Here is a 24,885-nt window from a genome sequence, read left to right on the forward strand (position 1 = left end):
CAAAATACATCCTTGAGAGGTTTATGGTCAGTACTTATTACAAAGCCCGTTCCCCACAGCAATGTCTTCAACTTCTTAATAGCCCAATAAATACACAGTGCTTCGCTGGAACATTTCTTTTAACCTACTGAACTTAATTAAACTTACCCTGCATTCCATCTATCCTGAGTTTGTCTGTCTTTATCACAATGTCACAGCCACCAACCACATCAGCCAACTTCCACAGGACTCCCAGTCATTCCATAACTCGATTTGAAAGTCTCAGAATACACCTATAAACATTCTCCAGACTAAATTAATTATAAAAATACCACAGAGCCCACCTGCAACTATAAAACTACCTCTTTCCTTCAAAGCATTCATTTTTGTGAATTGAATAGATGCCCAAAAGAGACTGCCACTGATGTAAACTAAAAAAAACGTATGTGATAATGATACCTGGCCATGTTTGAATAGCTCACTATGTGTACAGAATATTTATACATAGGTTGGAGGTCAGATATCGTGAACATGGCTTGATATAATGGTCCTAGTGCATGATAGATGTAAGGATTGAGGTAACAAACTTTGGAACTTTAGGCAGAAAAATCATAATGTGTCAGAAAATAATCTGACTGCTAATTTTACTTCATAAAGGCAGCCCTGTGATTTGCAAATTGAAAACGAACACCTAGGAAGAATAGGTACACAATATATTACATCCAACCTCTACTAGATAGCAAAACAACAATGAAGGCAAACATGGGTTAGTTTACTAATCAGCCAATACATCCTGCCAGAAATGTTTCTAATATCTGGTCGCAAAATGCCATCAGCATTTTGGGGCGAGTAAACTTCAAGAACCGCCATATGTACTAATCAGTTGGTTGTCAATGGGCCCACTGCTTCCTCCTCTTGAATCTTTTTTCCACATTCACAAAGGGAACCTTATTTTTTGAAAATGGGTTATCCCCTCCTTTATAGACAGCAGCATCCTCAGACTTTCAAAGCTCAAGACTGTCTTCATGGAGTTGCAGGCATCATATGTCCACATTCTGTATACCACTTTTGTCCCAGGTAAGTTGGCAGCTCAAACTCTGACTTCCTTTCTTATGAAAGTAGTAAACCCTTCATGTGGGGAAGTCCATCCTGCTCATTGCTTTCTTCTCTCCACTATCTCAATTTAAAAGGTGAAGTGGCATCACAAGTAGGAATCCAGGTGGGCAATTACTTTCTCCTATTCACAGAATGAAGGAGCACCTGGTTGGTGTAAAGAAATGTATTTTTACCCACAAATAGACCTTTTTAGGGTGACCATTGCAACAGGCTGTGTTTTGCTTTAGCCAAGACGTCATGTCCAGAGAACCTTTGGGCTCATTCCACCAGCACAAAAGCTACAACCATAGTCTTGGAGCTGGGGCATTCCAGTGTTGCCTAGCTTCTATATGTATGATCCTCCATATATTCACCATGCATTACTGTATCAACACTCAGATCTGCAGGTAGGGACATTGCACCAGCCTGCAAAGGTTCCTGGCGTAAAGTCTAATTCTCATATGAACCATTTTTGTGAGGGTCTTTCCAATGTATGTATTCAAACTGTGACAAGTTTGTGGTTAGAAGTAGCCATAAGTAGAACAAATGACTTACAATCAATAACGCTTTTTCTGGTGGATTCTCTACATAACTATAGATTCCTCAACTCTCCTCCCAAAAATGAGGGTTGAAAATGTTGTAAGTAATAATGTTCCGAGCTCAATTTCACATATGCTCAATTCCTCAACTGCCTGTCGCTTTGCATGGAGGGCATGGGGAATTTCTATCTGTGTTCTCACATCCAAAAGTAGGTGAGAGATATGATAGATGCCAATGGTACCAACTGCCAGCACACAAGAGCTATGGCAGAGTTTTCCAGATTAAGCCCGGGTCATAGGTAAGGGTATACAGCCTGATGCCTTGCCTCGCTGGAGGATTCTAAGTTTCATTTAGGTGACTAAACGGAAAGGAAAGAATGTTGACCAGGATGAACTTACTTGGCATATCTGGCTATGCTCTATTGCGGCTAGTCTGAAGTTGTGCCCAGGTCCTGACCATACACAAATAGCACATTCTAATGTAGCATTGCTGTTTCTTGGTGCTTTGTCTTGTAAATCTTTAAAAATGCATACCTCATGCTCCATCTGTTGGATATTTGGTGTTTTTTGTTATTTTGTTCATCAATGTTTACTCTAATTTATTTATCTGGAGTCCATTGGTAACATTCTAATTGTTTTCATAAATATTTCTGGTAAACATAATCTTTCTGCTTTTTGGCATAGATTACCGGGGGTGAGCTCAAGGTTAAGTTATTGAAACCTTTGGTCGAACCTAGTTTCAACAAATTAAAATATCTGAAATCTTTATGTAACTCTACAAAACACACAACTAATGTTGATTGTACAAAAGGAAAACAGAATATTTTATTTAACAGGCTTTGACTGACTTTGTGAGAATGTAGCCTTAGCATAGAATTGGATTCACACTCTGCAGATCTGAAAATACAGCAATCGGAACAGTTTTCATCATTTATTGACTATTTCTTCTTCCAGTCAAGCCTCCAAATCTGCTGAACCATACCTGCTCTTTGTAACATTTTTTCTGTCTAGACCAAAAGCCCCTTGATTATATATATAGCACATACATTATCTCCTATCCTTTTCACAAATACGATTTTCACAGAAGAAAGGGAGAGAAGGATGGAGAGTTTAAGAATCTGGACTGTGAAATCACACTGAGATGTTCATTTGAGCACTGTCAATGGTAAACCTAGAACAAGAGGTTTGCTATACATGCAATGAGAGATGTAATTGCATTCCTTGTCAAGGAACAAATGTGACCTTATAAAATGGTACTTTATAAAATCCCAGGGACACATTATTCGTACTGCTTACTGCAAAGTCAGACAGAAGCTTGAAGAGCAGACTCAAGAGAAAAAAAACATTATTTTGTAGCTGAAAGTGTATTTCAGAAATGATTCTCCTCCATTAGATAATGTAAAGTGGGTCATTTTTCAATGACTCTTAAAACCAAAAGCTTTGTATATGCTTTTGGCTGCAAGCATTCCTCTTTGGTAAACAACAGTGCTGACCAAAACAGACTTCAGAATCAAAATTCATGTTTGAATACACGATTCAAAGGAGTCAAGAGCTAAGAATCAATTAAATGCCTCTACTATGGAACAATTTGGTCAGCTGTCTGTGCTGTCCATATCTATGTCTCACACAATTCCAAAGGTAAATGTGATTACAAATGACACAGTTGACAGGATGCTTTTCCCACCAAATTAAGACCAAGGCAGAGACATAGGCACAGATTTGCTAACATTTTGCACTGGGTTTGTTGCTGTATTTATGAACCAGTGCAAATCAGGATTTATGTTGGAAATGTGGCCAAAAATAACACAGGTAGTGCTATGGGCTACTTTGCATCACGGGGAAGTTCCAAAGATGTAACTTCTCCATTCTAATGTAACTATCCTCAGGTTGTGATGGCAATCCGAATCAACTATCATTGGTAGACAGGGAATTGTGTTAAAAACATATGCCTTCTAAAGGCAGGCATAGCTGTGGAATAAGTTTAAAACATTCCACCTTCATCCAGCTTTGCATGTCTGCTGCACTGAACAGTTGGGTGAAAAGTATTAGAGCATAGTTTTTGTACAGAACATTTCTCCTTCCATAACAAAACCTATGCATGACAGAACGAACACACACATATTATGATGCAAGGGTGAGTATGTTGGCACTTGGCAATCTAAATTGTGTTAGTGCAGGGAGAGAGTAAAATAGCACTATATTTCAGTAGATGTAGCACTATTCCCCTTTCTCCCTTATACACAACACAGTTCACCAACTTTGGTTGCTGTGCTGATTTGTATAAAATGTTATCAAATATACCTCACAGTGTCTTTTCCTATAAATGAGAGATGCAGATTTACAGACCTAGAACCTGTGCATTTATGGTTGCCCATAGAATTTACAAACGTCAGTGGTCTTTCCTATCCTAACTGAATACCCAATAGCTTTCGGCACATGGGAAATCTTTAAAAGATGAAAACAATAGTATACAAATGTGCAACACTTAACCTGATGGTGGTCCTCCTGCAGACCGTTCAGTAGAGAAGACAATAGTACCACTAAAATTATTTATCGTAAATCCTGAATGTATTCTGAAAAGTTAGGAATAACCTGGAATTTACTAATCCTAGGTAAATTGTAGGGATACACTTAGGTTAGTATTTATATACACTGACCAAATAACTAATAATGTCTTTTCAGTCTCAACATTCCCATCACTCATCCAGTCACATACATCTGTTTACAAGCAGTTCGTCATTGGATAGCTCTACATTGCTTCATGCTATCCTGGGTCTAACATAGAGTTGTAATACTTTCCTAACTCTTCTGCTCCTACCTCTGTTTCCCTCTTGGTACACTTACTCTTTTCTATAAGAAACCTTATTATTATTATTATCAACAACAACAACAAAAATAATAATAATAATAATAATGGTAAAAATAATAATAATGATAAAAATAATAAACAATAAAAATAAAAATAGTAAAAATAATGATAAAAATAAAGTAAAAATGAAAAATAATACTAAAAATAATAAAAATGTAAATAATAAGTAATAATACAAGTATTAATAACATTACTAATAATAGTAAAATAAAAATAATAAACACTTCTGATACTTATAATACAAAATGATGATAATGACAATAATAATAATAATAATAATAATAGTAATAATAATAATAATAATAATAATGATAATAATAATAATAATGATAATATTACCACCACCAGCAAGTGAGGTAGCATAAACTAAGCTGATTTCCCAAATCATCGGACTTGACAATAGATAAAGCAGAATGTGTCTCTTTATGGGTTCAAAACCCTGGCTTCTACTTACCAAAGGTGCAATTTTCAAGACAGGTTTTCAGCTGAATTGCAGCTGTCTTCATTCGAGATAGGGTGACACGTTTCATATTGAAATAGATAAGGAGGATTTAAGAGGGTTGGATTGTTTAGTGCACTGGGATTAACTTCTTAGTTAACTGCACAGCTAATAAATACCTGGTGATGGGAAGATGGGCCTCCCAGAGCTCCGTAATAAAGATAGGAGGCCAGGGGTCATCTGAACAATAAAACATGCTGATTGTGTTTAATGATCGAAGGGACTTTAAAAGGAACTGTAATGGTCTGAGCTCTTTAAAATCAAACAACCTGCTTTATGTCTTTTGGAACCATCTAGCACAGTGGTTCCCAACCTGTGGTCTGAGGACACCTGGGGGTCCGCGAAGCCTTTTCAGGGGGTCTGCGAGAGCTTAGAAAGTTAAAAAATATTAACAAATATTGACAAATTAGGTCCCCAGCTTCCACTAATGGCTCAGGCGGGGGTCCCCGGATTCCAATGATGATTCAGTGGGGGTCCCTGGGTTCCATTAATGTTAAAGTGGGAGTCCACAGAAATGAAAAGGTTGGGAACCACTGATCTAGCACAACACCGATCACAGTAATAAGACTAGAGAGGATGGATTTTACACCTAACAGCCAGTGTCAGTATTGACAGGATCAGGTGAGCTGTATTCTCAGGAACATATTTTTAATTAATTGGTTTAACCCTTTCTAGAAAATGATTGAATACAGACCCTTGAAGAGCACACCACTGTCCCCCAAGACACAAGTTCAACCAACATATTCTTCGGATATGGCAAATATGAGTACATTAGTTTTTGTTCTAGCGCCTACCAAGTTTGTTAGAAATTGTAAACTCTATATTACACTCGCAATTTACATTTATCAATGTACCTTTAGTGCAAGCCATGGCCAATGACTATTCAAGAATTGCTGCCAGTACCCCCTCATAAAGACGACTATTTAGAGTGTACAGTCCGAATGGTGCATAAAAGCTAGCTTTCCTTTAAAAACAACCCAAGCATTTTTGTTCAAAGAACCATTAATCACTGCACAAACTTTTTTTTAACATTACATTTTTGTGGGAGAAAATCCATGCAACCCAACATTCGTTAAGAATTCTCCAGAAAAAACGCCAGCTTAAAAACCATTCTGCCACGATATGCGCCTGGACTGTAGATTTCAGCATTCTGTAACATACACAAAGTTGCAGATTTTAACCTATTTATCAGTGGATTCTCACCTTTTCTAGCAGTTACTTTAGAACTTAGGAACCGTATCACATAGTGAGTGCTGCAACTGGTAAATGAAGACCTGTTTCTACCACAGTGTTGCCAGAGAGTGTGGCTTAAATAGTCAAAAAACTGGTGCTGTGGTATTCTACTATTATAGACAGTGGTTGTGAAGTCACCGACACAAATACGACCTTGGCCTCAGGGATGCCCATACAATCAAACAGGCGACAAAGACATAGGTATACAGATGAATATCTCAGCGTTACTACAAGCAATCACCCTGCCTTTAGTTACACCCTCAGACTGTGCCCAGCTCTCAGATTGTGGAGAACTCTATGATGTACCACAGAGGCCGGGTGACACACTACATCCCATCCAACTTTTATTAATGTAGAACACATTATAACATTTTTCCAGAAACGTAACAGTCTCTCAGCCTCTGGCTCGTAACAGGGTTGGGCCATAGTAAATATTTCTGGCTTCCGGCACTCAGTTCTGACTCTGGTCGGTGTCGTCATCCCTAGACCGGCAGTGTTCCTGGGGTTTGCTTTACGTGGTGTGGTCTTGACACTCTCTTACTCCTCTGCACCCTGGGCGTCAGTCCCACATGATCACCTTGTCTCCCACCACCACATCAAAGAACCATGCCATGTGAGGTTGGCAGGCTCGTTATTCGTGGCTATCCTCTTCTCCTGTGTGGTCTGTATGTTGACTGCAGCTGGGCTCTAGCTAGGACTCACCGGAATTTTATCTCAGGTAAGCCTTCTCATTAACAGATCACTCAGGGCCCACCTTGTGGAGCTGTGGATCATTTATTGGTAGGCTCAAAGGAATCAGTGTAATCAGCGTTCAGCATCTTCTCCATGCTCCACTCCAATTTGTAGGGCTCTGTTTAGTGTGCGCATAAAGCACTCTACCCTCCCAGCTGGCCTATGGCCACTGCAGAGTTCCCATCTGGTGTGTGGCATTTAGACTACCTAGGTACAATCGGAACTAATACCCTTAGAACAGATCTCCTCATTGATTCCTAGTAGTGCAAAAGGCTTTTCTAGTGCAAGCTTCACATTTGAAAAAGCAATAAAGGATACCAACTCCACCACAGGATACCTGGTGGGGCTTTCTATGATTACAGCCGTAATGCGTCCATCCAGAAAACTGCCTAAGTCCATGCTGACCCAGGACCATGACATCAGACAAGGCTCTTCAGTGATTATCAGAGCAGCAGGTGGTTATCTGTTTATTATCACACAGGAATGCCAGGCTCTGACTTTGTCATCATCCCACATGTTCATGCTAGGGAACTACGCGTTGTCTTTTAGTTGCGCTTTCATTTTCACTATGCCCTGATGGCCTTGGTGGGTCAATTCGAGGACAAGGGCCCATACGCATTTTGGTATCACAATCTGTTTCACTCTCAAGAGCAGACCTTTTTCACAGGTACTCAGTTCATCTCTGACCCTACAGATTTGGCCTGTTGTCATCTTCTCATCCATTGTCAGGGCTTTGGCCCCATTGAGGAAGTTGCGCCACTACCTCTTACAAAGCACTTCTTTTGCTTTTGATAGGCTCATATCTTTCTCTGTGGCTTTCTGGACATCTTCAATCCAAAGAGCTTGGGGGCTGGTATCATGTACACCCATACTCACAAACTCCTTGGCCTCTTCGTCTTTATCTGTTTCACCGGGGCCAGCTGGTGACTGTGAGAAACTTCATAGGTAGTCCGCTAGGTTGTTCACCCCTGGGTGGTACATGTCCTCCAATGTGAAGGGTTGGAGCTGCACTGCCCATTGTTAGATGTGAGGGGGCCCATTCCTCATGGTTCCAGAGTGGGACAAGCGGCATGCGTTCAGTCACAACCCTGAACTGCTGCCCACACAGGTATAGGTGAAAATGTACACCAAATTGCTACTATGTCTTGCACAATCTGCACATACCTGGTCTCCATCTCTGTCAGTGCTCTGTTCGCATATGCAATGGGGACCTAGTAGTCTTTGTTCTTCTCCTCTAAAATGATGGCGCAGACCCCGATGGGGCTCGTGCCCACCACCAGCCCCGTCTGGCGCCTCAGACTAAATTATGCCACTGTGGCATCTGCCAGCAGTGCCTCCTTCAACTTCTGGAATGCCCGGTGAAAGAGAGAATCCCAGTCCCATGGAGCATCATGCTTCATCAGGCTCCAAAATGGTGGCCAGGCATGGGATAAAACACCTACAGTAATTAGCCATCCCAAGAAAGCGCCTCACCTTTGATGCTTATACTTCCTTTTGGCCTACCTGTAGAATTCCGCTGGAGAAGATGTACCCAAAAGTTCAATAGAGTTTACTCACAACAAGCATTTTGGCTTGTGCAGGGTTAGCTTACAGTCCGCAGTTTGCGGGTCACCCTCATCCATACATGGTGGCTTTCCAGTGTGTCCAAGAATATCATATTATCATAGCTCATGTTGAACACTCCAACCAGGCATGAGAGGGTCTATCGTATGATGTTTTGAAACATCTCCACCGCTAATGATATACCAAAATTTAGCTGCTTGAATAGGCAGAGCCCCACATGCATCGAGAATGTGGTAATATATTGTCTGGGAGAATCAGGTTTGAGTTGCTGGTATCCCGCATTGAGGTCTAGCTTTAAGTGTAGTGTAGCCATTTTTAATATAGCTTTATGCACGTTAGGTTAACATATTAGGCCTCTGTGCACTTTGCCTAGATACATTTTATTCAGCCTTGCACTGTTATTTTACAATAACCAGTTTTACGGTCTTGTTTTATTTCTTTCTATCACACTGTTTAGCTTAGATCAGCACTGTGTTCTCAAACAATGCATTCTTGCTCACCCTGTGCTTCAGTCAAGGCTACAGTCTGGTACATTGCCGGTACACGTGGTAGAAGTTTAGTCTCTAGTGTTCATAGACAATATGCATCCTTGCGTAGGGACATTTTCTTAGAACATCTGCGTGTTAGTTATAAAATCACTTCCTAGTCCTAGTACAGGTCAGACGGAGATTCGACCAGGAACCTACAACTAGATGCTGACTGCCCCGTTGCAGATGCTGATGCAGCTTACAGGCCTTTGCTCAGGTATGAGGGTTGATGTCCTCCCGGGGGAACCTGAAAGGCAGGCTTAGGGCTTCACATGCTGTGCTCATAATATAACTTAGAGAGAACTTAATATAGTTGCACTATGATAGCCTTATTCTTGTGCTTCACTCTCATCATTACTATTTTAATCCTACTGTGTTGTTTCATTCTGGTTATTGCAGCTCACGCCTTACTATACAAAATGCAGTTGTTTTATTAAACCAATCTTTAAAACTTAAACTGCCTTTGTCATTTTTATATGAGACCATACTGTGTATGGGAGCACCGGTTTTGACCTGAGTGACCACGACTTCCCTGGGAAGTACTAAGATGTCATGCGCTCGGCTGCCCAATTGGCTCTCCCCTTCGGGAGAGATAAGGCACTGCTAGTTAGCCGGAGCATAACCCGGATTTGGGGTGATAAGGTTCCTTCACCGTGGGTCAGACTTAGTCCCCCACACTGAGAACGATCTTGCCGCCCAAAAATCCAGTAGTCTCATTAGGATAATGAGAGCCTCCGCAACATGGTGCCGCCAACGATTGGTCAGGCTCTAATTTTAGGGTCCACCGGTATATCTCGGTCTCATATAATATAATGATCCCTCAGTTCCGTATACGGAGACGTCCGTGGTACTGAGGACTTCCACCGCCGTTGTATAGGTAACCGCTTTCGCTTCAAGTTGTCTATACCAACACTGTTGCCTCTCCGCGCTTGGGGAAGGTGGATGATGAGCTTCCATTAACAACAACCAATTTAGAAACATTTGATCGAGTCACCATGAATACGGACGTGACAGATGGTGCTGTCTACACTATACCGCCGCAAGAAACACCAACTCCTCCACTGACTATGGCAACACCTTTTGCACGAACTGCCTCTGGTTATTTTGCCAACAACAACCATGGTCTATCGGACTCGTTTGCCTCTTCGACTACTGACCTGTCAGGTCCATGTAAGCTGATGCGTTTGCTTAAAGATACGTATTTTGTTTTTCCATGGAACTATCTATGGATTTTATTGACTATGCTAGCGTTTTTTCTTTGGATTGGGCTTGTCATTACCTTTTTCTGTTGATACATGGTCATTTTCTTCCTGAGAGATCAGCGGTTGGACAGGTGGAGGAGGTGTTGAAACCACATTTTTCATCACATAGGGTTCGAAGAGACTTGTCCTTTGTGAACATTTCTGCAGTACCAATTCCTGATGGGATTGTGTGGGATAAAGTACTGTTTGATATATACGGTCCCACTGAGATAATTCAAATACCGTATGTGCTAAAGTTATCTATGAATGATATAGCAGTACCAGGCATTGTATCTGATGATTGGGATGTGAAAACAGTTGACTCAATGATGACAGAATTGCAATATTACACTGTCTATGAAAATGAAGATGTTTACCAGTTTAGAGACAATTATGGTGACAGGTTTTGCTATTATTATGGGCACCATTTCATACATAAAGCAAGTATTCCCAAAACGATATTTGACTATACGCAATGGGAACATTGCCTGACTCCCCCGCAAGGGAGTTCCAAAACTTATTTTGATAAATTTACGTATTTTTCTGGGCACCATCAAAAGAATGCTGAGTCATATTACTTTAAGTTAACTCCGACTAAGGATAAACAAATGTTATTGACCGACACAAAATTTATATATTCGGATTCCTTTGTTTCCCGGTTGTCAATTGAAGATTATGAATACTGGTCAGAAAATGTTGATTTGAAAAGTGTTTGGGGAACAAAGAATTGGCAAACTAAGGGTAGAGAAACACTGTTTAGAGCATGTCTCATTCCCGTTCAAATGATTTTTTTGAATGAAACAGTACAGCAGTCCAGCTGCTTAGGTTTAGCTACAATCAGAGAATTAAACATGTCCAGTATACCTGTTCCTGCAAAATTTAATAACTGGCAAAAGTACAGAAATGCAACTTTTAGTGAGCTTAGTGAATGGGTCCAGAATGGTACATTTAACACTTCACTGGCACGTCCAGGCGGGTGGTTATTGTGGCCAATAGATACCAACGGGTGTCATCAACGTTTTGTCACCTCCTCTGGGGGTTTCCGAATGAGTAGGTCAGACCCTTGCTATATATCACCAGAACATGCTGAAATAATTACGACATATAGTGTGGGAACATGGTGATGTCACAACAAATATAGAGAAAATACTGATTTGGCTCACCCGCTATAACAGAAAATACTTCAGTTTCACATTTATACTCCCTACTATCAACCTTATCAATATAGAACAGTGAATTAAAATAAAGTTTGATGCAGTAGAAAAATTCACGAAAAAAACGATACAGTGACGTTATAGTTACGATCAGAATTTACATGCACAAAAGCATAGAAATTCAGCTGTTATAGTTACAGGTATTTCAAGTAATTATAACTTGTGCCCTAAGGTAACTATAACATGCACCCCCACCATGCACAGTTTTCAGATCAGTAGTTTAACTGAAGATGCAATTACTGATGTAATATGTGGGGTAATTAGCAGTGCATGGCGAGGGCATAAGCTATAGGTACCTTAGGGCAGGGCCTGCAGCCAACCCCCTGCATGCATCCAACCCCATGCCATAAGGGAAAAGCAAGAAAAAGATGCTAAAAAATGTGGGAATAAGCAAGGAGAAAGCAGTGAAAATGAGGGAAAAGCAGGAAGGCACTCAAAAAAAGGGGAAAAAGCTTGAAGTAAGTAATGAGAATGTGGCAAAAGCAAGGAAAAGGCACACAAAATTCAGGGAAAAAATCAGGGAGAAAGCAATGAGAATGAGGGAAAAGCAAGGAGCAGGCACAGAAGAAAAAAACAGGTGGAAAAGCAAGGAGAAACCAGTGAAAATGAGGGAAAAGCAAGGACAAAGCACACAAAAAATGGGGGGAAAATCAAAGTGAAAGCAGTGAAAAGGAAGGAAAAGCAAAAAGATGGCACAAAAAGGGGAAAAGCAAGGAGAAAGCAGTGAAAACGAGGGAAAAGCAATTCGAGGGCACACAAAAATGGATGAAAAAGCAAAGTGAAAGCGGTGAGAATGAAGTAAAAGCAAGGAGAAGACACTCAAAAATGAGGGAAAAAGCAAGGAGAAGGCAGGGTGAAGAGTGATGCCGCAGCTTGGGGGAACTGGGCCTTAGTTTTTAAAAATTGTTGCCCCGGAAATGCGGAACCACTGTGGTTTGGTGGCGAGTCCCAGGTCTAGAAATGAAAGGCAGTCTCACCATGGAAGGTTGCAATGGAGCTCATATTAATGTCCAAGACAACAAGACAATATGTTCCATTCCCTGATACGTACATTCAAAGTGTACCAGTGTTTGTATGAAATAGTGAGAAGCTCAAAATGTATTAGCTTTGTAGTGTACATATTTTGAGTGCAAGAACTGGTGTCCCTTTGAAATTAAGGCCCTCATTCTGACCTTGGCGGTCTTTTCGCGAGACCGCCGAGTTACCGCCGCGGTGAAGACCGCCGACCGCGGCGGTATGCCGCTGTGCGCATTCTGACCGCTGGGAGCGTTCCGCCGGAAAACCGCCAGCAGCCACACTGGCGGTCGGCGGGAAAGTGGAGACTGGTCAACCTCCACCGCCACGCCAGCAGAACACCGCCCACAGAATTACGACCCACATTTCTGTGTGGCGGTCTTCTGTTGGCGGTCTTCTGTTGGCGGTCACCTCCCCATGGCTCCTGTCACCTCCCGGAGGACCAACGCACAAGGTAAGTTGATCGTCCGTGAGGGGAGGGGGTGGGGGGGTGTTGTGTGATGTGTGCGTGCATGGGGGTGTGCGTGTGAGTGTGTAGAGGGGGTGTGTGAGTGCGTGCATGCGGGCGGGGAGTGCTGCTGTGCCTATGGGCAATGTGTGTAGTTCGGCGGGTGCGCATGTCGGCATGTATGTGTGCGGGTATGTGTCCCCGTTGTGTATGTGTGTGTGTAGGGGGTGTGAATATGTGCATGTTGGGGGTGTGTGCATGTCGGGGTGCGTGTATGTGCATGTCGGGGTGGGGAGGGGGTTCGTACCACCTCTGGGGGGTGGCAGGGGGGTGGAGGGTGTGGGGGGAGGACTCGGGGGGGCAGTGGGGGGTGGGGGAGACCCCTATCAGTGCCAGGGAAGGAATTCCCTGGCCCCGATAGTGCCTACCGCCATGGTTCGCATGGCGGGTCCCGAACGCCAGAAACCGCGGCGGTAAGCAGGGTCATGATACCGTTGGCGGTCTTGGGTCGACCGCCGGACCGGAGTGCGCAGACTCCAGCCCCTCGGTCATGACCGCCGTGGCTGTCGGAGTGGGGAAGTGGCGGTCGGTCGCGGCGGTGACCGCCGCGGTCAGAATGCCATTTTTAATACCGCCGGTCTGTTCGTGGTCCGACCGCCGCCTCTCCGCCGACCGCCATGGTCAGAATGAGGGCCTAAGTCTGTTACAAGTCTTTTCTGCAAATGAAAATGCTGCCTACAAAAACAAAGACTAAGTTATTGTGCAGCAGATATGGTATTATGAGACATACATTCTTTTGAAGGAAGGGTTGATGCACATGTTCACTACATTATTTGTATGGAAGCATGTTATTAAGGCAAGGTCTGCAGCTCGAAGGTCCTTCTCATGGAGGTGATCCCAAACACAACCTCAATTAAAAATTCAACTTTAAAAATGTTCACGTCACTTTTGAATGAGATGAAACATCTACTGAGACCTCAGATGTATAATGGGAGTTGGTGACAAGCAATGAGCATTATGAAAGAACTGACCATCGACAAACAATCTTTTAGAATCATTCTCCTCTGTGATGTTTCAGCACAACTGAAAACCCTTCTTGTTTAACTTTTTCAGGAGCAGAATTGAGCTTTTCATGTTACCAACACCACAATGAAGGAGGGACATATATTTTTGAAAAATGTAACTAGAAATATTATAATCACTTGCAATTCTCGACTGGCATAAATTGCTGTTTTTTTTCCAATCCATCTTTCTTTAAGGAAATAATAGTATGAAAGGCTTCCAGATAAATGCAAGCTAATAATTGTAATACCAATAGTAAGAAATTGGGTTATTTTTTGCAAAAGGTGAGTGTCCTTCACAAATAATAGGTCCACAGTTGTCTCCTTACTGGGAACCTAGTACCCCATTGTAGCACTTATCTCTCAGGCTAACAAAGCAGAGGAGTCTAAGGCCTAGGCAGGGGAGGTGGTGTGGGCAAGTGATCTGCATTTACTGGCATGCAACAACACCACTCAATAAATTATTGTCCTGTCAGCGCCTTTTCTTTATAAAAAGGAATATTGAATGTAATACACACACCACTAAATGCTATGCATTAAGTTGCAAATATGTACACCAGGTAAATGGAAATACCTTTGGTGACACCCTTATATTTTACTGCAAATTGGTCCTGATCCCTTTATCACAATAACCCCCATGCATACAGATGTAACATCACATTAAGGTGGTATAATTTTAAATAAGGCAGTCATACTAGCTTTGTCAAGGGGGCATCACGTTGATAGAAAATCCTCATTGTAGGATTCACAGTTTAAACCAATAGTATCTATGATCATACCTAAATGTGCTCATTAATTATATAAGCATTGCAATGTTCATCAATAATCCTGGTGAATAAAGAGATTTAAATAAAACATTACAAAAACATGCACAACTGTGTCAGAGTCTTTCTTTTACATTCTGCAGGCCACAGAATACAGCCATAGGGCCAACCACATGGGATCCATGCACTTCAGAACATAAGAACAAAATTTCAGCTCTGAAAGTACTTATGAGTGGGAGGTTGCCTGGGAGTCATCATTTTATGGTATCAAGAAACTTGGAGCAGGCTTGTAAACCCATTCAAGAGTACTGTGGCACTCCCTGCAGCTCCCCCCAACAATACTTTACAATTCAGTTGATGGTGGCCCTGTACACTCCTGGGGCACCACAAGTAAATAGTTATGCAAACTCATCCCACTTGTGGGGCCTTATAGGGCACTCCCTGCCCAACCTCTTAACATTAAATGAGAAGGTCTCCTGCTGATTTTGCTGGCTCTTCAGAGCCGTGTGCTACATTCGCTTAGCTTTGCTTTCTTTTGTTTAATTTCCCACCTCAGCTATACCAACTATTGCAGGGGCTGTTGAGGGAGCCTCAAGGCCCCTACAGCCCCGCCTGCTCCCTGTGCAAAGCTCCTGTGCTGCATGGGATCTGGCATTGTGTGTTATGCTCCTGTCATGGCTGAAGCATCTTCCCTTATGCTCCTATGGTGGGTGAAGATTGGTCTACTATAGTTGGATTCTAGGCACCTCCACTACCCACCACACAGGAAGGGACCAAGTTGCTTGGTACGTTGTCAGAGGGATAGGGGTGACAACATACCCAGCAACTTGGTCCCTGCCTCAGGGGATAGGCTACACCCCAGGTACAAAGAGTAGCTCCTCAGGGTCGAAGGCAATGGGTCCCACATGGCCAAAAGAAAAGCAGGGCCCCACCAATGCTCTCTCTCAAATAATACAACAAATAAAACTGCAGTGAATCCCGCGCCCTTGCCCACCCCAAGGGTGTGTTCTTTCACTCTTTTTTCAAATATGGCAAATGTTTACATGGGCAAATTGCTGGTTCTGTAACGCTACTTCTCTTCATTTTATGCTCATTTTGGTCTCGGCAGTGAGCTGTACCCACCCGGATCATTTTCAACAGTCCTCCTGGCCTTTAAAGAGGTGCACTATTCAAGAAACTAGATTTACAATTTACTGCGCCAGCCTTTTCCTCTGCAACCTCCTACCTGCACTCCCCAGGCCCCAAAGCCTACAAGCTGTCCCAAAGGGCACTCAGTTAAGTATTGGAGTTCAGGTCTTCCGACAACTGGTCCTAATGGGACTACCACCACTTGCTCTTGGGAGACTCATCCTATGACTGGGGTCAGTTGGTGACAAAGTCCTTAATCCATCTTAGTAGAACATCAGGTGTCTTCTCATAACAGCTGGTCATCCTCTCACTGTCATCATAACCTCCCAGGTCTCACGGTTTCCCCACTGTTTCTCCCTTGTGCTTGGATTTTTAAGTAGAAATTGCAATATAGGCAAATGAAAGAGTATAGTGTAATGTGCCTCGCAGCAGCAGACCATTAATAAATCTGTGAAAACACAGTGCTTATCCCCCACAGCTAAAGCAATCTCAGATCTTTGTGTCATGTCTTAAATAGAAGCAAAATTAATTATAACAGAAAAGTAATAGGAAGACTTTGATAGCATCAATTAAGACCAAAAGGAAATTATTTAGCTAGGTTGGCCTGAAAAGACCCAATCCTCAATAAGAGTTTCCCGATCACGTACATTTTAAATACCTGTAATAACTGATAATTGCATGGTGAAGCAGGGCACAGCAGTATAAAGATTTGTAACATATTTAACTGTACAGGGAAGAGACCAAGTCTGACCTTTTAATAACCCTGTCTGCCAAACCCTAAGCATAAGAACTGCAACACCACTATTCACACTATTCAGGAGAAGAGGGATCAGCAAACCTTGGCCACATTTGGGTGCATGTGGACATTTAATCATTTTGATTTGTTCAGACAAGGTCTACTTTGATTTTAGTGCCATGGGGATGTCCTATGGGAAAACATAAGTGATAAGAAAATGATTTTGCAGTGCATTGGGCTGAGCAGGTTTACTTGTGGATGGAGTTGAAGCCCCTTGGAGATTAGCGTATCAGGAGCGTCCTTAATTAATCTGTAAAAATGTATGTCCTGAATTAGGAGCGTGACATAACCTGCAACCTTTCATTAAATGGAATTCCATTTTCTCCGTTGACCATCTCGTTAGTAAAGCTGGAGATGATGCACTCCTTGGTCAACTTCCTCCACACAGCATCCTGTCTAGTGACATGATATAACCTTCTGCAGGCTCAGCCCTGTGGTAGGGGTTCAAGGTAGGAGAAAATGAGCAGCTCCTTGAAGGGGCGGAGGAAGGACAGCATGTTCTTGGGGCCCTCCACCTTGCTCTTTCTTAACATCCCAATTCCTGGAGGCCACAGGCACAGTAGGTCTGCATCTGGTGGTGTCAATGTGTGGCCAGTGATGTTGCTTGCACCTGAACTATGCTTATGGGTGCTCTCCATATTCTGACACTTCAAATGCATTCAGGCAGTGGCCTTTCCTAATTTACTTGAGGAAGTCAAACTTCCAAATGAGGAACAATTCCTAAAAATGGCCTTTTACTCCATATCCGCTCGTGTTTTGTGTAATATAGAAGAGGGTATCAGAGGATAATCTATATTATGCACAAAGAAATACTGTGAGGTGCAGTGACTTTTACTGTATATAGTGAGTGCCATCTTTCAATAAATATTAAACATTGAAACCAATGTTTTGGTGTATGAATACAATGGGGGTCATTATGACCCCAGCGGTGAGTGTTAATGTGGGGGTAGTACCGCCACAGGCTGGAGGTACATACCGCCACATTATGAGAAATGTGGGTTGGCTGCATCCAACCCGCCACCTCTCCACTCATACCATCATAGCAGTATGAGCTTCTGGGCCGGAGATATCAATCTTCAGCCCGCCGGCCGGCCCAGTACCACCGGCGGAATTATGAGTCTGCCTACCACCATGGTTTTCGTGGTGTTAGCAATGCCACGAAAACCACGGCAGTAGGCCCTACCAGTGACATGGAATTTCTTCCCTGTCACTGGTAGGCGTCTCCCCCACCCACCCAACGCTCACCAGATCCTCTCAGCCCCCCTCCACTTAAACTCCCCCCACCCCTCTCAATCTAAACTCCCCCATCCCCTCCGATCAACATATACACCCCCACCCCCTCCGATCCACAAACACACCACACAACTGACCCCACAGCCAAACATGCACCCATCACCCCCCTCCCCCACCCTTACCAGTCACAGCACCACACACCCTCGTCCCCGCATACACATAGACAAACACTCACACGCACCACGCATACACCCATTCACTAACACTGCCATACACACATTCATAGACACACTGCATACACACATTCATACACACATACTTACAAACAACTGACACACATTCTTACACAAACACACTGAAATGCAGACACACACTCACTTCACCATTCTTACACGCATTCACTCACACGCATACAAATACACAAACTACACAACACACACAGACACATTCAAACACGCCGCAACACAATCAGACACACACACACTACACCCTCACCCTTCCACTCCCCTCCCCTGTCAGAAGCCTGATTTACCTTGAGCAGGGAGGACTTCTGGCAGGGAACGGGAATGGGCGCTGCTACCGCCAGCAGCGTACGCCAGAAAAACACCTCCAGGCCGTATGAATTGACATAATATGGCTGGCAGCGTTCTACTGCCATGGCGGTGCTGGTGGTACAATGACTACCATTGTTTCTTAAAGCCCAGACTTGTACCAACATTTACAGCTTTTTAAGTTTTGTTTTGTTTGTGCACGTTTATTACTATTTTGATAACCTGTAGGCCAATTGTCACAGGATTGTAATCCTTAATTTATTTTTTTACATTTTAATGCTTTTTTCTCTGTATGTTTTTGTTTGTTTTACAGACATTCTGCTGAGGGTGATCAAAAGTTGACTGGTGCGGTGCGTGTGGGCTGTATGGAAAAAAGGAGTGATGCATGACTTTATTCTTTAAGTTATTTTCATGGCACTAACGCAAAGAATTACTGTGAGATGAAGTGACCTCATCTGCATATAGCAAATACCAGAATTTCCAGTCTATACTTGCTATACTCTTTCCATTTGAGTATTCTCTTAAACATAGAATAAATGTGTACTTATATATTTCCTGGAAACCCAGCAATATCCGAATGTATAACTATGCTACAGTAAACAATCAATGAAACACTGAGTAGGTCTACAAATTGCCATTTCAACTGCTTCCTTCTCTCTACAGGTTTTCTTCAGTAGGATATAATGATATACTTCCCTACACAAACATTTAACAGTAGATTAGTTCACGTCTATTGATGATCAAACCCATTATTATTTATGTTTAAAATGTTAACAGGTTAAACACACTTATACACATTATTCCACCAATATTTGTAATGTATAAATGAAGATTAAAAGAATGAACTTATTTGATACTGAAGATCTGGACTGGAGCTCTGTTCAGTAAGTTGAGCATGCGGGCCCAACCAAACAGAGGCACATCCTGTGGATTCAGAGTGCATTTGGCACATTTGAACTGGCACATGGATACTTTACCCCCTAATTCCTGATTCACAAAATAATTGTCATTCTCTGTATGTGTATATCTGTGGGTATATTTAGCAGAGATCTCTGTCTTTAAACTGCTTCTGCCCCACCCCTCATTTAAAGCACTAAGGACCAAAATGACTAAGAAAAAGGTAGTAAAAGTGTTTGCAGGGTGGTCACCAACGTTTTTCTACAGGTCTCTGATTTTTTTATGCAAAGGTGTGTATTATTCCACATTGCAAAATCTCTAGCAGCAGGGTGACAGAATGACCTACTGAATATTAATTGGACCTGTTGCTATTTGTGGCCTGTGATTGGCTACATACACAGGCATGGTAGCTCTGAAAGGAACAGCAGGTCATCATCCCTGTGTTTGCAGCCCCAAAAGGGAAACTTAGCTTTTTTAAGCAGAGTTTTTTGATAATGGAGTCAGTGCCTCCTTAAAAAAGAAAAAATGCTTCCCATTTGGGAAAACAGCTAGGGAAGTTGGCGGTGGTCCCATAGGCAACTACATAATTCTTGTCCCCTCCAACGCTCCTCACAGAGGTCACCTGACAAAACCTATAAGAGGTGTCATTACCAGATCAATGGTTTGTGACTACACATGTGGTTGCACACAACTGATTTGTGTAATGCTGAATCTCATTTAGGATGGTGCGTCTCTTTCATGCTCCTTCCTATTTACGATTCAGTATGGGACGCTAAACGCATTTTGCGAGTTGGAAAGGTTTAGCCTGCTCACAAAAGGGATGTAATACATACATACATAAAAGCCATTTTGCAGTCACAGATCCTTGATCTTGCACATTGTATGGTCTGTGTTCACCAAATTACTTCGTATGTCTGGCCCTATATATATTTCAAGGTGGAGATAAGTGTTGAAATATCATGCTTGTGAGTATCAACAAAGTTGCATTTTGTGAGTGTTCAGGTCATTGGCATACCCTACTCACCTGCTGCTGCCCTGATATCACCTAGGTGTCATTTGTGATTGCTGGAAAAAAACTGCACAAGTGGCACATTTGTATGCAAATTACACCAGTGTTCCATTTGTGAATCAGGACCAGATTTACCACCAATGTCCCAAAGCTTCTACCCATGCTGCTCTTTGATTCTGGAGTAGTATCTTCTCATTCAAAAATATTCAGCTCTGGCCCTGATTTTCCTTAAATACTTGCTATAAAGGGCTTTTCTTGAAAAGGGAGCCTTATTTGTCTATTGCTCTACCTCTAATTCCTGACCATATATTCTCAAATGTCAAAGAAGTTCTGATATTTATTATTGTCCTACTTACAGATGGGAGAAAAAAATGAATTCACATTCACCTAAATTATTTAACCAGGTTTTGGGTGATTTAAATGAATGTTGTAAGAAAGTCTTTTTTTAATTGGGGGTGGGTAGTAGTGCACCACAATTAAAAAAAATCACCAACTTGTTAGGCCCAATACAAGGTTTCAATAATTTAACCCTGAGATCAACTCTGGTAGCTAAAGCACAGGACAGATGGGTGTAACTTAGAGAAAAATGTGTAAAAGTGTTTAGAACTACCAAATTAACCAAAGTCAAAAGCACAACACAGTAAAAATTCCACTTAAGTTACAGAAATATGGAAACACTTACATGAAAACACAGCAAAAAAAACATCCAGTAAGGGAAACCATAGATATTACTTTTTAAAGATTTATGAGAAAAAAAAAGTAATCACCAATCAAAAGTATTGTTCTTGTGTGAAAGGGACATAGACACAATTTCAGTGCAACGACTATAGAGCACGGGTTAAATACATCCTTGTCAAAGTTTTTACTTCTGACTTAGCCTCTGAATAGGAAGTCAAAAAACTCCAATAGGGCAAGGCCACAGACTCTATCTGGCAAAGTCCCTTTGAAATAGGAGTGGGATTGAGAGAGGTCCAACTTTCAAGATTTCTATCTTCAGGCTTACTCTTTTTTTTGGAGCTTGGCCTTCTCCAGCAGGGCAAAGCAGCAGACTGCATCCAGGAGGGTTGCACCAAAGTTGCATAGGCTTGCCACAAGGGCCAGCTGAGCTTGCTTTTCAAGCAGCAAAAAGCTCTAAGAAGAACCATCCTACTTGTATTGCACAGCAAGGCAATTGACATGGTTGGTTGCGGCCAGTTCTCCAGTGGTCAGGAATTCCAAAGGTTTTCCAAAACCACATTTTCAGAGACTTACGAATATGTATTTTTGATTACCACTAAGGCTCTTATTACCTCAAGGAGAGCAATTTGGGGGCAGGACACACTCCAGCAAATAAAAGCAGAAGGTTGCAGTCTTCTTTCAGTTCTAACTTGTCACTTCAGCAAAAAGACCTACTGCAGCTTTGGAGGTCCCTGTAGCCACAAAGGATGTCAGCCAACTGTACCCTGCAGTCCACTTCTTTGCCCTGAGTATATGTGGAAGCAGCTACAGCCCTTCAGGTCTCCCCACAGGCCTTAAACAGCAGGTGAAGTACATCTTCTGTTCTTCCACCACAGGTCCAGAAAGTGTTCTGAAGACCCAGTGGTGTTCTCTCTTGTTTGTACAGTTCAGTAGCAAGTTGGTGTGGTGGGAAAATGTTCTCAGGAAAACCCTACTCACTCTCACTGAATATTCTTTTTGCCTGTTACAAATAGGTCCAGAATGCACTGTTTTAGGGGAAATACAAGATGGCACAGAGAGATATTGTGTTCCCATAAGGGGTGGGAATAGGGACCTGAGCACTCCACTCCTCCTAAGTTACTCCAAACTGGTTCTGGAACAATCTCCCACTGGAACACAGTTAGGCTGGCTACCATGTGGCCTGGTATCTAAGAGTTTCCACCCTCCCAGTGCTCGCCTTAAAGAATCAATGAATGAACAGCTAAAGCTGATAGGGAGCACCTGCCCAACACTAAGCCCATCCAATCATCAGCTAATGCAAAATAGCTTCCTAGTACTTCAGGAGGAAAAGGGTAACTTTCAAAAGTCTATTTTTGTAAATGTTTATTAAAAAATCTAACCAACATTGAAATAGAGTTTTTATTTAAAAAATATTAAAATCAGTTTCTGAATTATTTTTCTAGTTTGCCCCGAACCGAAAGGTAGCAAAATTAATGTATTAATTTTCTTTTTAGTTTTCCTCATAGTACAGCCGGATGCCTTCACAGGGAAAACAGCTTTTGGGGGCTTGTCACTGTAGGACCATGCCTACATTAAATTTCTACATGTCTAATTTTTAAATACTGGGCACTCAACATTGTGGACTACAAAGCCTATATAGGGGGTGACATTAATATTAAAAAGGTAGGCTTTTCCCCTGTCATAAAGGTTAATATGATGGGTCAGACTGCAGGTTTAAAGTGCAGCAGTCTGGGTATTTCAGTAGGCCTAAAGCCATGTTTTCACTGTCAATATAGTGGCTGGCACAATAAGTGCTGCGGTCCATGGATGACATTTAACATTCCATTCCATAGCCGTAGTTTGTATTCAATATGGCCTTATAGAGATTTTTTATTTTTTAAATGTTTTTGGATTCAGAGCACATACACTGGGCATTGGCTGGCAGAAAATTCTAAGAACCAGCAACAAACTTAATAAAAAAAGGGGGTAACCAATCCAAAAAGGATATTTCCTCACAAATGTTGAACATCATGCTTAAAAAGCAATTGTTCTTATTTTGTGTACCCCATTGCCATCTGCTTATTTGATCTCCAAACTACCATTCCTCATCGGATGGCTTTAAGTCCTTAAATACTTTACTCAACCCACTCCCCTCTCTCCCCACAGTTACATCTATGTCACCAATGACACTGTGACTTTATCCTCTGAACGTAGAAATCCTTAAAGTAGCTCCTGCTGTGCATATACTTAATTATCACTACTACCTCCTCTGCTGCTCATTGTCAAGTTCTCTTCATACCCAAAAAACGATAAACTCTCCATTTCCATACTTTAAAATCATTAACCAATTCTCTGGTGTTCAGTAACTTAGACTTGTGCAATACTCCTGTCTGTTTCCCTCAATACTCTTTATACCCCTGTGGCGCAGTTATTAACTCTGCATTGTGAACCTTCTCAAGCAAGCATATAAATACAACATGGTACTAACATGCAACCAGGTGTCTGTCACACAAAAAGCGGGTACTTCACAAACAACCTACACTTGAATTCAATTCTGTCGACACCATTCATGCCCACCAAAATGTATTTTCTAGATACATCTAACCTTTTTGTGCAACCAACATCAATTCTATGTCCTCTTCTCGGAAACATCATGCCTCTTGCTGTGCAAGATTCCCTGAAGATGCACCTAATACATTTAGACATGAAAAATAGCTAATCCCACGCCTGAATTCAATTGTAGAATATGTCAATGTTATAACTTAATTCTGTCTATGTGTTAAGCATCAGATGCCTCTCTTGTGTCAAACATCTTCTGGTTTGTGTTACTCTGCCAACTTTAATCTAAGGATCTGTAGTATAGTTTTACTCTTCTGTACAGCATTCCTGCCCTAAAGTAATTAACCGTAAAGTAAATATAGGCACCCCGTTTGCATCTGTATCTGCTTTTTATCCGTGGGGTGCTTCACTATTGCAGAAAGTGTTGCAGGTGCTTACGCATCTCTTTCTGCAATACTATGTACATTCATTTCATTTACATGCATTGAAGGGGTTATTCCCCTCGTTGTAGGGTATGGCCCTATGCAAATGGGGGAATTACTTCACTGTGCATGTGAGCCACGTAACTGAAGTGAATGGATGAACAGGAAGTGCTCGAAAGCCATCAATTGGTATGCCATTAATGAAGCAGCGGACTTCAAATGCACTAATGAGGGTTTGCAGACATCCTGTGTTCTAGAGTGTCCACTATGCATGGGGTTGCAACTACAGAGGCAGGCCGAGAGTTTGTGGCAATTGGCCTACAGGCCATTTGTGAGCATAATTTGAGCTCAACTACTGATAAACGAGTTCTTAATTTGAGCAGGTGGTTATTTTTGGGGACCAGCAATTATTTTTCTACATCAGATGTTTTCCAAGAGCAAGATTTTTTTTTTTTTTTTTTTGCAAAGATGGAGGAAGAGAAAGACAGGGTAAGCGCTTCAAAGGGAGAAAGCAGGAGTGAAATAAAGAGGAAGGGAGTGTCTGGAAGTCGCTTAAAGAATCATGAGGTTGATTTCAGACTAAGCAGCCTTGTTATTCAGCATGTAAGTGCCAGCCACCGGCTTCTGAGCAGAGCTTTGGGCACCTGCACTCATGAATTCAAAAACTAAGCTCTGTGATAAACACTAGCTCTAGTTAGGGCACACATTGTGCTAGTTTCTATGTTGCTACTAGCATATTGGTTAAATAACTCTGCTTATTTCTTTCTGGCACTGCCCTATCACCATTTCTCTTTAGCTCCTCTTCTTAACCAGAGTTTGCTTTAATGCAAATCAGTCCACTCTCGACAGCAGGGG

General features: G+C 42.0%; 1 protein-coding gene across 1 annotated transcript in view; it reads right to left on the reverse strand.

Annotated features, from left to right (window-relative positions):
- CSMD3 (CUB and Sushi multiple domains 3) overlaps nt 1-24,885 on the reverse strand; it is a 2,682,374-nt gene that overhangs the window by 871,019 nt on the left and 1,786,470 nt on the right. The window lies entirely within an intron of this gene.

This window comes from Pleurodeles waltl, chromosome 2_2 (assembly GCF_031143425.1).
Source record: "Pleurodeles waltl isolate 20211129_DDA chromosome 2_2, aPleWal1.hap1.20221129, whole genome shotgun sequence".
Lineage (NCBI taxonomy): Eukaryota > Metazoa > Chordata > Amphibia > Caudata > Salamandridae > Pleurodeles > Pleurodeles waltl.